The following is a 15,419-nucleotide window of genomic DNA, read 5'->3' as shown; positions in this document are numbered from 1 at the left end:
GTGCCCATTCCCATTGGATGGGGCTGGGAGAGGCACCACTTAGAGAGGGATAAAGGTGGCAGCATCTGGCCCGTGAAGAATTTGCTCCTCAACGCTGGGAGGGTCCCCGCCACGACCCCGCGGCGAGACGGATCCCGCCAGGAAAACATCAGGACGCTTTGCTGCCCACAAGGAAAACACAAATCCATTAAGGAAGGAGGGAAATTGCCCTGCACCGGTGTTCCCTGGCCCGTGTTTGTCCCAGCCACCACCCCTGTGTCCATTTGGGATGCGCACGACGATTATCCCGGAGCTGCTGAAATGAGCAGCGGGTGGACCGCGCGGAGCTCCTGCCGCTTCCCTTTGTTTTTGGCGGCTTTTCCCGGGAGCAGAGCTGCCTCTCAGGCAGCCAGGCGTGGGTGCTGAGTGCTCCGTGCTGAATGGGATGCTCCTCTCCTGGTCCTTTCCTATTTTTTCCGCTCTGTCACTCCTGGAAGGGCTTTGATAGGAGATGGCAGCCGGTGATCATTGACAAAAGCCGGGAAGGAGGCTGCTCATTTTGTGTCTTGGAGAAGGGAAAAAGGGAGAGGAGCACCCTCTTTTTCCTGCTTTCATGGGCAATAAGCGGGAATATCAAAGAAAAAGGATGGCAGGTTTCTGAAACAGTGGCTAAGAAAGAGATTTAAGGACACAATGGAGCGTTGGTTTGGAATTGGAAAGAGTCCCTTTGGTTTCAGTGCCCTCCGGGAATCGGGGTTTACGGGAACAATTGGAATTGTGCTGAGATAAATAAATACGGGAAAAGGGGAAATGCATCCTTTTTCCCGGTGTGCAAAGTGAGCTTTTCCCAGAGAAAAAAAAAAAAAAAAAAAAAAGCTCTTCTTCTCTTCTTGTCAACAGAAGCTTTTTATCCAAAGATCTGAGATGCTTCCCTTACTTCTCCAAAATGCAACAATATCAGAGTAGAGATTTTTGGGATGACCATGGACGCTCAGCCCCTTTGCACCATTCCATAGGCTATTCCAATGTGTACTTTCTTCCCTATATTCTTCTTCTTTTTTTTGCCCCTTCCTCCTAGTCCAAATCTGCCTTCCCAATGGCAGGATCCAGTGGGGTCAAAGATTTTTATATTGGAAAGCAGCTCCCGACACCCTCAGTGTGAGTGGATGCAGGGAATATTCCGCAATCCACAGCTGACACCAGTGGGGTGATTAAAGGAATGTTGTCCCTTGATCCTCACCTTCAGCAAATATATGGGATAGAAGATGCCTGGAGGTTTTTCCAGTCTCAATGGTTCTGTAATTCCACGCTCTCCAACCTCTCTTGGAATCCACCCCCAGGTTCACCAACCTCCCCACGGGAAATCCAATCAGTTTTAACCAGTTCCTGGAGATGCCAAAGGTTTGGGACCAGGCACCCCAAGCTCCCCAGGGAATGTAGCATTTCCTGCTGCTGGCCAAAGTACTGGATGGGCTTTGCATTTTGGAGGTGAAAAGAGCACCCGGGACGCCTGGAAGTGGCATTTCAGGTGGGCACCTGGATTAGCAGGATAAAATCCGGCCCGTTTCATCCCTCTCCTGCCTATTCCTGCCCAAAAACCAGGACAAAGGGAGGTACCAGCTTTAAAATTCCATTTTGCTTCTTCAAATTCTATTTTTGCCAAACAAGCTCAGTTTTATTTCTGAGCTTTGCTTTTGCTGCTGATCACGAGGTACAGAAATCAAGGAGAAGAGCGTGAAATGAACTTGAGTTGTTTAAAAGAGCTTGATTGATATGAAGAAAAAGCATTTCCCCTTGAATTCACCGCATGGAGGGAGCTTTTTGAAATCCACACTCCTTGTCAGGAAAACAAGGAATTATGTGTTCATTGAAGCCAGATCCAAAGTCTGGGAAATTACTAAAGTTAGAGAAATGCAAATGTTGGATTAGTCTGGAAGCCTGGAATTCAGTTTCATTAACTCTGACATTTCTGCACATCCATTGTGTATTTTCCCAGTTTATTTCCGTGGCCAACTGGGAGCAAAATCCACCTCAGCCTGTGGGCTCCACAGGAAAAGGAGGGATGACAAAGGAGGACACGGATCATGCCCCACATGCCAGGGACTTCCAGGGGCAATGCCACCTTCCTGAGCTTCCCAGGGCTTTTCCAGCCCTCCCGAGCCCTCTGCACTCTGCATCCAAGGGGGAATAGCAGGTGGGGTGTCCTGTTAGGAACGCGCCAGGTGATGATGCCACCCTTCCGCTGGCACCGCTGCATCCGTGGCAGGCTGTGCCTGCACGCCTGGGCTGCCTCGGGCAGGGCGCTGAGATGAAGCCAGATGGCAGCAGCTTTTCCATTCAGGACTCCTGAGTCACAGCCCATTCCCTGGATCCTTGAGAGAAGATGCTTCTTCCCAGTTTTTTATTTAGCGTGGAAGTGCTTTGCTCAGGAATCCACCCCCGGAGCGGCCTCCTACGGTGTTTCTTCCAAGATCTCTCCACGGATGGGAAAGGAAGAAGCTTTGCTGGCAGCACGGTTTCCAGCTCCCCAGGGACTGGGAAGTGCATGGGCAGCACTTAATTCCCAGGATTAATTAATGAATGATCATTAGGATCCTCTAGCAGGGCACGCACAGAGGAATGGGACACCACAGCCAATTCTCGGCCCTCAGGATCACCAATCCCACTGGATCATCCATGGTCAGCCAGCCCATCGCTCCAGCAAGGCAGGAAGGACTTCTAAGCCCTGAAGTACAAATTCCTGGAGGTGACAACCTGGATTGCTCCATGGAACCCCAGGTTACAGCCCTGCCCTGCTGGAAATAGCCTTGGGATCACCCATTCCATGTGGAAGCTGCTCGTCACGCTTGATTTATCCAGCTTATCCCATAGGTAGTTAATTAATTCCCCTTCCCCAAAAACAATAACGAGTTTATTGCAGTCTGAGTGGCTTCCTGTTTTATCCCAGTTTCCCATGCCAGGATCCGCACTGGAATGCTGAGCTTGGGACTGTCCCAATCTTCCTTGGGTTTGTGATCCAAACTTTCCTCTGGCTGTGGGAAACCCCATGGATTTGTGGCTCTCCCAAGGGTTGCCAGCTGCAGTTGGAGGACCAGCGACTCTTCCCTGACTGGATTGGTTATTCCAGGGAATATGAGGATTTCCAAGGGAATATGAGGATTTCCAAGGGAAAATGAGCATTTCCAAGGGAAAAAGAGCTTCCCTGCAGAAGCACCGGGATGCGAAAGCTGTTACAAACCTTATCCCTAATTTAATGCAATTCCCGCCAGTTTAGCTCAGAACATTTGTGATCCAAAGCTGGGAGCAAGGAAACGTGGATTTCCTGAACTTCTTGGGAGGAAGGAAAGCAAAACCAAATGGGGAAATGCATTTCCCTTGGAAAAACACAGCAGCAGTTGCATTTTCCTCATGGATCTTCCCTCCCTGCCATCCCTTTCATCCCCTTCTCCCACCAGCCAGGCTCCAAATATTCCAGCCAGGCCCCAGTTCCAGAGTTTATTGTCAGCCTTCCTGAGTGTCCATAGTTCTGGCATGGAAATATTCCCCTCAAGGGACCTGTGTGGGATGGAATTAATTTTTCTGGAACACTTGGGAATGCTCAGTTAGGAGATGCTGGATTCCAAATTATTATTATTATTATTATTATTATTATTATTATTATTATAACACCCGATCCAGTGCAAGCACCACTGCACCTTCCCATGGTGGAAAACACAACTCTGGCTTGAAATTCCATGTGTTAGAAACAGCTATCCCAAAACTGAACATCATCAGGATTGCCCAAGCTTGGTTCTGACCAATTTCCTTCTCCATGAGAGAAGAGTGATTAAAAACCAGGATTCAGTCAGCTGGAATTGCCCATAAAAGCCAGGATATTATCATTTCTATGAGGGAATCATCATGCCAGGGATGTAAAAGCCTTCATGAAGAATGAATCCACAGCCAGAGCTGTTGGAAACATTAAGGAAATAAAAGGCTTCTTGCTGTTAAGTTTCATTTAAAGGAGCCTGAAATTCCCAGGAAGAGCAGCCACGAGCTGCAGAAACCTCGTTAAGTGATTTCCAGGGCTGTTTGTTATTTTACCTCTGTTTACATGACATTTACGGCGGGGTTTAGGTGAAGCTGCAGCTCCTTCAATCCATTTATAAACCCTCCCTTTCCCGAGGACAGCGGTGGTGCACAAGGAAAGGAGTTAAGGAATGAAAATGCGAGGGGAAAGGGCTTTATCCTGGAACCTGGAGTAGCTACAAATCCAAATAAACCCATTGGAAAAGCCAGGATGTCCCAGCGGGGAGGAATTGGCTGTAATTTATCCCAATTCCGCAGGGTGACCCTTAAAACGTGCTGCACTTTGCATTTCTTGCCCTTTATTACCCAGCCCTTCTCTGCTTTGCTTTTAAGATGATAAAAATCGTGATTAACTGAGGGGAAGCTTGCAGAGAATTTAAATCCTCCACGAGCACCTTTGCGCTGCTAAACTGCTGGGAAAAAAAAAAAAAAAAAACCAAAAAAAAACCCACCCCAAAAAGCCTCTTTTATGTGCTGGGATGAAAATACAGAGGGGAAAAAAAAAGAAAAATATGGGAAAAAAAAAAGCCCTCAGATAAAATTTTAATCATATTTGCAGTAAATCAAGAGCAGTTCTGGGTTGCTCTGAACTTTGTCCCCTGGGTTTGTTTCAGAATGAAGGCATCACATGAGAATCCCTTTAATAATGACGTTATTTTGCTGGGTTTAGAAGAAAAGGATACAGAAATCAGGGGAAAATGGGAATGTGTGGCTCACAAAATTAAATACATGTGGGAAGCATAAAAGAACCAGCCTGAAGAGTAAATTGCGGGCTCAAGGATTCCCATAATTGCACAGACCCCAATGATCCCCATCCAAGCTCAGCCTGGATTTGATCTGGGATTCTTTGGGATTTTATGGGTTATTCCAAGCCATGTAATTAACAGGGAAAATAGAAACAACACTTTTCCAGCAAATTGTTCCATTGTCAGCTCCTTTATGAGGTGAAACGGTGATTTTTTTCCTCCAGTTTCCCGAATCCACCACCAATATTTACAAAGGGAAGATGAAAGAAGCTCAGCCACTCAGCACAGAAGGCGACATTTTTGGGAAGTGACTTAATTGCAAACATTTTCCTTTTAGGAGCCACTTTGGGAGACACCTTAAAGGGATTTGTTTTGCGAACGTGTCGGGTGTTTAATTTCTAAAATAACATTTCATGGCCTCAGCACTCCAAGCGATGAGTCACTTGTCAAACCTTGGCCCACGCTGCCAAGTGACTCAGGGAAAAAAGTGCCTGAGGGTGTTTGGAAAAGAGGCAAGGAAAAGAGCAGAGGAGGTGGCCAAGATTTAAAGGATGAGTGGCCTTTTCGAGGCCAGGGAGGAGCAGACAGGGATTTTGGGGAGGGGAACGTGTTTCCATCCTCTCCTGGGGTCCTTTGTCCACCCACGGCCCCCACAGCCAGGAATTCCTTCCCAACATCCCATCTAAACCTCCTCTCTCCCACTTGGAAGCTATTCCCCCTTGTTCTCTCACTCCATCCCTTGTCCCCAGTCCCTCTCCAGCTCTCCTGGAGCCCCTTCAGGCCCTGCAAGGGGCTCTGAGCTCTGCCTGGAGCCTTCCCTTCTCCAGGGGAACATTCCCAGGGCTCTGAGCTCTGCCTGGAGCCTTCCCTTCTCCAGGGGAACATTCCCAGGGCTCTGAGCTCTGCCTGGAGCCTTCCCTTCTCCAGGGGAACATTCCCAGGGCTCTGAGCTCTGCCTGGAGCCTTCCCTTCTCCAGGGGAACATTCCCAGGGCTCTGAGCTCTGCCTGGAGCCTTCCCTTCTCCAGGGGAACATTCCCAGGGCTCTGAGCTCTGCCTGGAGCCTTCCCTTCTCCAGGGGAACATTCCCAGGGCTCTGAGCTCTGCCTGGAGCCTTCCCTTCTCCAGGGGAACATTCCCAGGGCTCTGAGCTCTGCCTGGAGCCTTCCCTTCTCCAGGGGAACATTCCCAGGGCTTTGAGCTCTGCCTGGAGCCTTCCCTTCTCCAGGGGAACATTCCCAGCTCTCCCAGCCTGTCTTATTTATGCAGAGAACAAAATTAAAAACTCAACTGATTCTTGCAGCCCCCCCCAAAAAATTCCACAGTCTGGGTGGAGAAGAAACCCCTCCAAAGGGACACCCCTGCCTTTGGTGCTCCCAGTCCTCCTCCAGTGATCCCAAAATCCTGCCCAGATGGGGAAAGAGAGGAAACCCTGGCGAGGGAGGGTGGCTCCGAGGCAGCAGCATCCATCAACAGCCAATTCATTATCCTAAATCCAGGGAGGATAATGAAACCCGCTGAAATATGGGACCAAAGGCCAAGGTTGGGTTTCCCTGGAAACCAGAGCATTGTGTTGGCTGACTTTTGTTGTCCCCAAACGTTGCCCTCGGTATTCCAGCGCCGTTGGTTCACCAAGGGAAACGTCGGAGCATTTCCCCCCTTCCCTCCCCTCCCCTCCATCCCTGCATCAGGCTGACTTTATCTCCATTAATTTCTTACTAAAAGGATTCCAAAGGTTGCCTTTTTTTTTATCATTCCCAAAATTTTTCCCCCTTTAATCCCCATAAAGACGCTGCCATTTATTCCCATAAATATCCTGGCCCACTTAATATCTCCTTGGCTCCCCCAGTATCCAGGAGAAAAGGAGTGACCTCGGTGGAGCTGAGATGATAAGGCTGGGACTTATCAGGAGGAACTCCTAGGAGCCTTATTTTCATTTTTCCAGCTGGGGTATAAATCAGGGGGATGTGGGGATCATTCATCCCTCGTGGTGGATCTGTCATCGCAGGGAAGGACAGGGGAGCGGGGAGATTTGTGTGGATCCCTCCTCTCCCGCTCTGCTGCCACCCCTGATGGAAATGTGAGCTCACGCTGGGAATAGCTGGGGAAAAGGGGCTGATAAATTGCTTAACCAGACCATTCATATTGTCTGCTCATAATTCCCAGTGTTTTATCTCCGTGTTTTTAAATGGCGGGGGAATTTCAGGGCTTTTTTTGCACGCCATTCCTTAAACAAGACAAACTATTTTTAGTGACTGAGCTTTCCAAGAAGGAGTGAGAAAGGGATGCGCTTTCCAGCAGGATTTTTAATGCTCAGCAGTGCTTTTCCCCCCACGTGAGGACCCCAGAAGCAGCTCCAGCCAGCCAGGAGATGCTTCTACAACCTCTGCTTTATCAAACCCGCTGTGTGCAGCAACTCCTCTCCCTTTGGTGGCAAAGAAAGGTGATTTTTCCTATTTTGTGTGGATAAAGAAATGCCTCAGGCCCGGGGATGTGCTCTAATAACAACCAGCCCCACACAGCAGGAGCTGCTAAAGAATGGAAAGTGGAGATAAAACTGTGTAAACGTTAGGCGAGGGATTAAAACATCGCCACACTTGATGAGAAAGCTCAGAAATATCTTCCAGAAGTCCTCCTGAACCACTTCGTTTTCCATGTTTTGTCTGTCAGCTCTGCCCCCTGAGCAGAAAATCCCACAAACAGCCTGGTTGTGGCGGGGGAATGACATTCCTGTCAGGACTGGGAAAGGCAGGAAATATTTAACATTCACCATCCTTCCCCGGGGGAAGGAAATTCCTGGTTTTTCTTACCCCAGATAATTTCAGTCCATCCCAACCCACAAAGGTCTGTCAGCATCGGAGCTTGGGCTTGATGATGTTAAAGGTCTTTTCCAACCTTAATTCCATGAATTTAAGTTCCTTTAATTTGAGTTCACAGGAGGCAAATGGTCTATGTGTCTATTTGGGTTTATTTTCCAGCTTTTGCCTCTTTTCCCTCTTTTTCAGGGGGAGGAAATCAGGGATCCTGTTTACACATTCCCAGCAGGATTGTGCCAGCCAGGGGACACGGATCCCTCACGCTGCAGAGATGAGCTCCAAGGACACCCCTGGGACACTGCCGCAGCTCAGAATTCCTCCCGGGATAGGGAAAATTCCTGCTGGGAATGCTCCAGGGCTCAGGAGTGGTGCAGAGGCAGAGTTCTCCTCTCCATGCCCAAGGGAAAGGGAGCAAGAGGTGTGAATTTACCACTCTGGGGCCATAAAATTCCCAAATTTCGGCACTGGGGAGCTGCTGGCCCCTTGTGTGTTGCCCCACCAGTGCTACTGGTGGATTTTTCTGGAATCACTGGGAAACTGCTGATGGAAAAGGGAAGGCTGGCACAGGGAAAGCTCATGTCCCATGTTTTGTAGGGGGAGCACCTGGAATCCTGCAAGGATCAGGTGCCTCTGGAGCTGAGCAGGACCTTGATCCTCACCCTTTGGGGACATGGAAAGTCCTACAGGGAGCTGGGAATGCTGTTAATGGAAAATTCCTGACAGGGAGCTGGGAATGCTGCTGAGGGGAAAATTCCAACAGGGAGCTGGGAATGCTGCTGAGGGGAAAATTCCAACAGGGAGTTGGGAATGCTGCTGAGGGAAAATTCCAACAGGGAGCTGGGAATGCTGCTGAGGGGAAAATTCCAACAAGGGGTTGGGAATGCTGCTGAGGGAAAAATCCTAGCAGGGAGCTGGGAATGCTGCTGATGGAAAATTCATGACAGGAGCTGGAATGCTGCTGATTGAAAATTCATGACAGGAGCTGGGAATGCTGCTGATTGAAAATTCCTGTCAGGGAGTTGGGAATGCTGCTGATGGAAAATTCCTGTCAGGGAGCTGGAAGTGCTGCTGGCACAGGGGGACGGTGATCCCTTCCAAGGCCAGTTTTCCATAGGAAAAGGATGAAGGATCCTCCTGCCTGACCCAACCTGCCTTTAATTGCCTCATTCCCCTTCCCATCTCTCCATTTTCCTTTCATGCCTCCTCCGTTGTCCTTCCCTGGCTCCTCACATCTCCCCAGGCTTGGTTCCCTCTTTTTTCATCGCCATTTCAAATGCCCCAAAGGGCTGGATTTTTATTTCTCTGCCTCTTGCTTCCCTGAATGCTTTCCCTTGGGAATAACACCGGGGTCTCATCTTTCATTCCCTTCTGAGGCGAGATAAAAGAAAAACGGACGTTAAACCCACACAAAGCACCCCAATTTCACTTTGATCTTGACATCAGCGAGTCGTTATAGGGCCAGAATCAAAACAATCCATAAATTCAGCACAGCAAGAAAGGAAGGTTTCCAGGATTTTTTTTTTTTTTTTTTTTAATTAAGGTTCAGGGGAAATTTGAAGTCTTGCATATGAAGGCATTCCACCCTGCCAAGTCATTCCCAGGTTTTGTGGTGAGAAAAAGGGAATTGAGTCTTATTTGCCATCAGCAAAATCATGGAACTGCATCAAACCAAAGCAGCCTTTCCCAGGAAAATGGGAAAGTTATCACCTACTCCTATTAGAATGGACCTAACGTTAGTAAGACAATTAATAAAACACCAAGGCCTAATTCAAATTTTGAAGAAAATCCAGAAAAAATTGAGAGAAAACTCTAATTACTCTCCATCATGATACAAAAGAGATGAACAGAGTTCTGCAAAGAACAAAACAAGAAGCAGATCATCACTGGTGGGATGTAATCTTTAGATAGATGCCAACTGCAACTGGGATTTTTAATACTTTGTGCCACCCCATTGCAGTTTTACTGATATTGGCTGGAATAAGTTTGAAGTTATCTTTTATAGTACTTATTTAGAATTAAAGAATACTAAAACCACCTTGTCAAATGTGCACAGCCCACATTCCTGCATTCCCTGCTCCGAATGCCCCTCCTGGAACTCTGGACGTCCTCCAAGTCCCCTTCCTATCCTGTGATGGAACTGGGGGTGTGTGTCCTATCTCCATCTGTCAGAGCTGGGGCCGTTCTCTGCTGTTCACTGGGCAGTTTTTTCTTTGTCTCTCCCACAGCCAATCCTCCCTCCAGGAGATCTCTGCTGTTCATGGGCCATTAATTATTAATTATCTTCTGTTCATGGGCCATTAATTATTAATTATCTTCTGTTCATGGCCAGTGAGTGTCCCTGCACGGCTGAGAAAATTCCATCATCCCATGGGGAGATGCTGCACCCAGGGGAGGAGCCAAGCATTCCTACCTGGATACAATCTGAGACTTTGGGACACCACAGCAGCCTTTGCCCACTGCATTCCCAGAGGAGCAGCTTTCTGCCCCACTGCATTCCCAGAGGAGCAGCTTTCTGCCCCACTGCATTCCCAGAGGAGCAGCTTTCTGCCCCACTGCATTCCCACAGGAGCAGCTTTCTGCCCCACTGCATTCCCAGAGGGAGCCCAGGCCCATCTCCAGCAGCCCTGGAGCTCCAGAGGAAAACTCCAGCCTTGTCCAGGATCCTGCTCCAGCAGAAGCACAGCTGGCACTGCAGGAGGGCTGAGCCCCCATGGAATGGCACTGCTGCCACCACCCTGACCCACAGCCTGCCAGGGCCTGCTCTCACTCTGCCAGTGGTGTTTTGTATTACTGCATTTTTATTTTTATCTTTTTTTTTCCTAGTAAAGAACTGTTATTCCTATTCCCACATCTTTGCCTGACAGCCCCTTAATTTCAAAATTATAATAATTTGTAGGGAGGGGGTTTATATTTTCCATTTCAGAAGAGGCTCTGCCTTCCTTAGCAGACACCTGGCTTTTCAAGCCAAGACACTTCCCAGCCCAGGGAATTTTTTGTTTGCTTTGAATGCATCAACAGAGAGGTTTTAGGCCTGCGTGGCTTTCACTCCTGTGCTCACTGAACATCCCAAGCTGTTCCCACTCCCTGGCCTGGGATCTTCTCCCAGTTAAGCACTGCCAGCTTTTGGGATTTGTGTTTGCCCACAGGCAAGGGAAGAGCAAAGAGCAGACCCTGGAGGGAGCTGGGTGAGCACCTCAGGGTGGGATAACGCAGAGCTGGGGCCAAGCAGCTCCGGGTGCTGTCCTTCCTGATGGAGGAGAACCTGGAATTGTTTGGGTTGGAGGGACCTTACAGCTCATCCAGGTGAGCAGTGACACCTGCCACTGCCCCAGGTTGCTCCAAGCCCTGTCCTTGGACATTTCCAGGGATGGCACAGCCACAGTTTCTCTGGGAATTCCATTCCAGGGCCTCCCCACCCTCACTGCAAAATCTCCTTCCTTAAATCCAGTCCAAATCCAGCCAAATCCTTCCTTTTAAAAACATTCCCCTTCTCCTCTCACAGCAGCCCTGCCACAAAGTTTGTCCCCATTTTTCTCAGAGCTCCCCTTCCAGGATTGTCTCCCTTTCCTTCTGGGATTTTTTTCTGTGGTGATTTAGGGAATTTTGTGATAAATTTAAGGGATTTTCCACTTTTGTGCAGAAAGATGTGAAAGATATGTCAAGGATTGGGATGCCCACCTTCCCCAGTGTGGGATTTCTGCACGTTTGGCTCTGGCCAAGAATTCCCAGCCTCAGATTCCGTCCTCTTTATCCCAAATTTCTCCTGCTGGAAACAACCAGCCCGTGACAACCCCTCTGCTTTCCCCAGAAACTCTGTTTAAAACTTCTCTGCAGGCCCTGCTTGCTTTAGGAAATGCTCTCCCCGTGGCTGCCAGATGAAAAGCAGAGATAAGGAATGGATTGAGCCCAGCAGAGCATTTTTAGTGCAGAAAGTTCAAATATTATGGATTTTTTTTCTGGTTTTCAGGACGAGAGCCAGGGATCCAAACCCTGCTGCCAGGGACCCGTCCAACCTGGCCTTGGACACTTCCAGGGATGGGGCAGCCACAGAACCTCCCCAGCCTCGGTGTAAAAATCCATGGCAATTCTCTTTTTAGCTCTGTTTCACCACGGCTTTAATGGTGCAGTAAATTCCTGGGAAACGCCACCTTTGTATCCATCTGGATCCCGCCCCTGCTTGATTCCAGCAGTAATTACCGGGAATTTCCTCAGGCAATCAAGCCTTTATCAGCGGCGGGTGCTCCTGCACAGACAAGCAGATATTAAAGGGCATCGCCTTACAAAAATCAGCATAATGGCTTTTAGTCCCGGCCTGAATTTGCGCCGGAACATGTGGCTCGAGGTGTGTGTGTTTAACTGTGCACACATCACCTTAATTAGAGGAGAAACAAGGCTGGGGCACGGAGTCCCCGGCAAGCATTCACTCGCTGGTTTCATTTAAAGCACAGCGATTTGTAATAAGAAAAGCAGATAATGATCGAAATTCTGCCTCTGCTTGCAGTAAAAGGTTCGGGTTTTGGTTTAATTTCAAGGAGCTTTTTTTTGGTTTTGGTTTCATTTCAAGGAGCTGACCTCGGGTGCATCCCCTCAAACCTCACATCCCATCTTCCCGCAGCTCCCTGGTTTTGGGGTATTTGTGGCACCCTGCACGCCCATAAAGCCAGAAATCGCTGCCACACAATCGTATTTTGGTTTTATATAGAAATAAACCCATCAGCTTTGGCCACAGCCCAGACTCCAGCACTAATCTGGGCCCAAATCCACAATAAGGGTTAAAAAGAGAATAAACAATAACGGACAACTCCTGCTGGCTGAGGCATTCTGCTGTGGGAGCGATGGATAAACACAGCGTAATTCACTGCTGATGTGTCCCCTCGGACATTTCTAGGCATCTTGGGAGGGAAGCTGTTGTCTCCACGTCCCTCCTGCCACAGACCCACACCCCATTTGGCGTTTTCATCCATGAAAATTCCATGGATTTGTGCATAATCCAGGGCACGGCGATGAACTCACAGCTCTGCCGGGTGAACTCTGCCAATCCCCTCGCCCATCAGGAATCCTGCCCCCCCCCAGAGCTGCTGGAGGTGTCTCATCCCATTTTCCCCCTGGCTTGGCTGGCAGACAGGCAGGGAGGTAGCGGCGTGTCCGATCCCGTTGTGTCCTGCAGCTGCACTGCTCGTTATTCCAGCCGGGATCGCGGGCTCTGATCCACGGCGTGTGGGCAGGGGAGCTCGGTCTTGTAAAACTGCCTTTTAGGAGTCTCATCGCTGTTTATTCCCTGCTGCAGGAGGGAGGGGCTCCAGCAGGGCTGTCCCACTGCCCAAACTTCTCCAGAGCGTTGTAGGATCATGGAAGGGATGGTTGGAAGGGGCCTTTAAGGTTGGATGGGGCTTGGAGCAAGCTGGGATAGTGGAAGGTGTCCCTGCCCATGGCAGGGGGTGGAATGGGATGGGCTTTAAGGTGCCTTCCAACCAAACCATTCTGGGGTTCTACCTGTGATTAGATCTACTTTATGATCTAGTCCAACTCCCCGTGGAAATTCGTCAGAGCCAGAAGAAACCCTTGGGAGTCATGGACCACATGGCGCCAGCAGGAGGGGATTTCCAACCCTCCTTGAGAAGTCATAGAGAAATTTAGGATGCAAACCCTTGAAGTTTATCAGGTCCAACCATTCCCATGTCCCCAAGTGCCACATCCACAGGGCTTCAAATCTCTGCAGGGATGGGGACTCCACCCCTGCCCTGGGCAGTTTGTTCCAGGGCTTGAGCACTTTTTGGGGAAGAAATTTTCCCTCAGATCCAACCTAAACCTCTCCTGGTGCAACTTGAGGCCATTCCCTCTTTTCCATGGAGGAAACAGAGCTGGGATCCAAATCCTCCTCTCCAGTGGTGAGGAAGTTTTGTGGCTAATGCCCAAGGTTTTTTAGCCATGTGGGATTATATCCTTGATTTCCTGCTCTGCTGGGCTCCACATTTCATATTTCCCCCCCTGCCCAGTACTATCCTAGTCCTGTCCAAGCACAGCTTGCCAAAGGAACAACCCACACCAGGCTCCAGAGGGAAAATCCAGAATTTCCAGCGCTTTAAAATCTCCACCCATCCATTATTTAGGGAAAGGATGCAGGGCTGGGGGGCAGGAATGAGCTGGGGCCCCCTGCTCGAGATTAGACGCAGATGGCCCGGCCGAGGTGGGGGAACAGCCTTCGCCTCCCCGGTGATGGATGCACAAATCCCTCCTGCAGCTGGGGAATGGATGGTGATGGATCGGGAGAGCATTAACCTTGTCATTTGTAATAGGTCATCCAGAGATTGTATCACGTTTTAATCCATCGTTTTTATCATGTTTTTATCATCCAGAGCCCCTTCCAAAGGGAAACCCGGAGATGGGGACGGACGGGGGCAGCGTTCAGGGAATTTGATGATAATTTTTTTAATGCTTGCCTTTCCTGAGTCCTTTTTTATTATTATTTTTCCTTTTTGGCTGTGTAATGAGATGCCCATTTCCCAAGATTTATGTCACCAAATTAGTGATGTACAATTCCTGATGGCCGTGAATTCCCGATGTCCTTGAGGGCACAGCAGGTTTAAGGGAATGCCCCGCAGGCAGGAAGTTTTTAGGGCTGTTCCGCTCAGAAGGATGAATCTTTTTAAAGCACCAAACACCACATTTCCCATCAATCCAGGAAAATTTGTCCTTCCCTGCAGCTTCACTGGGAACGTTTCCCATTTTCATCTCTATTCTCGGAAGGAAGGAAGGAAGAAGGAAGGAAGGAAGGAAGGAAGGAAGGAAGGAAGGAAGGAAGGAAGGAAGGAAGGAAGGAAGGAAGGAAGGAAGGAAGGAAGGAAGGAAGGAAGGAAGGAAGGGAAGGAAGGAAGGAAGGAAGGAAGGAAGGAAGGAAGGAAGGAAGGAAGGAAGGAAGGAAGGAAGGAAGGAAGGAAGGAAGGAAGGAAGGAAGGAAGGAAGGAAGGAAGGAAGGAAGGAAGGAAGGAAGGAAGGAAGGAAGGAAGGAAGGAAGGAAGGAAGGAAGGAAGGAAGGAAGGAAGGAAGGAAGGAAGGAAGGAAGGAAGAAGGAAGGAAGGAAGGAAGGAAGGAAGGAAGGAAGGAAGGAAGGAAGGAAGGAAGGAAGGAAGGAAGGAAGGAAGGAAGGAAGGAAGGAAGGAAGGAAGGAAGGAAGGAAGGAAGGAAGGAAGGAAGGAAGGAAGGAAGGAAGGAAGGAAGGAAGGAAGGAAGAAGGAAGGAAGGAAGGAAGGAAGGAAGGAAGGAAGGAAGGAAGGAAGGAAGGAAGGAAGGAAGGAAGGAAGGAAGGAAGAAGGAAGGAAGGAAGAAGGAAGGAAGGAAGGAAGGAAGGAAGGAAGGAAGGAAGGAAGGAAGGAAGGAAGGAAGGAAGGAAGGAAGGAAGGAAGGAAGGAAGGAAGGAAGGAAGGAAGGAAGGAAGGAAGGAAGGAAGGAAGGAAGGAAGGAAGGAAGGAAGGAAGAAGGAAGGAAGGAAGGAAGGAAGGAAGGAAGGAAGGAAGGAAGGAAGGAAGGAAGGAAGGAAGGAAGGAAGGAAGGAAGGGAAGGAAGGAAGGAAGGAAGGAAGGATGGATTGTGGTCTCAGGCTGCTCTTGATCCAGGAATAGAATCATGGAATTATAGAACCAATAAAGTTGGAAAAAAACTCCAAATAATTTAGTCCAACCATGTCCCCAAGTGCCACATCCACACGGATTTTAAATTCCTCCAGGAATGGGAGCTCCACCACTGGACAACCCTTTCCATGATTTTTTTTTTTCCTAATATCTAAACTTTAGAAAGTGACACCTCAGATGAAA

This window comes from Vidua chalybeata, chromosome 7 (assembly GCF_026979565.1).
Source record: "Vidua chalybeata isolate OUT-0048 chromosome 7, bVidCha1 merged haplotype, whole genome shotgun sequence".
Lineage (NCBI taxonomy): Eukaryota > Metazoa > Chordata > Aves > Passeriformes > Viduidae > Vidua > Vidua chalybeata.
Note: the sequence above shows the minus strand (reverse complement) of the source record.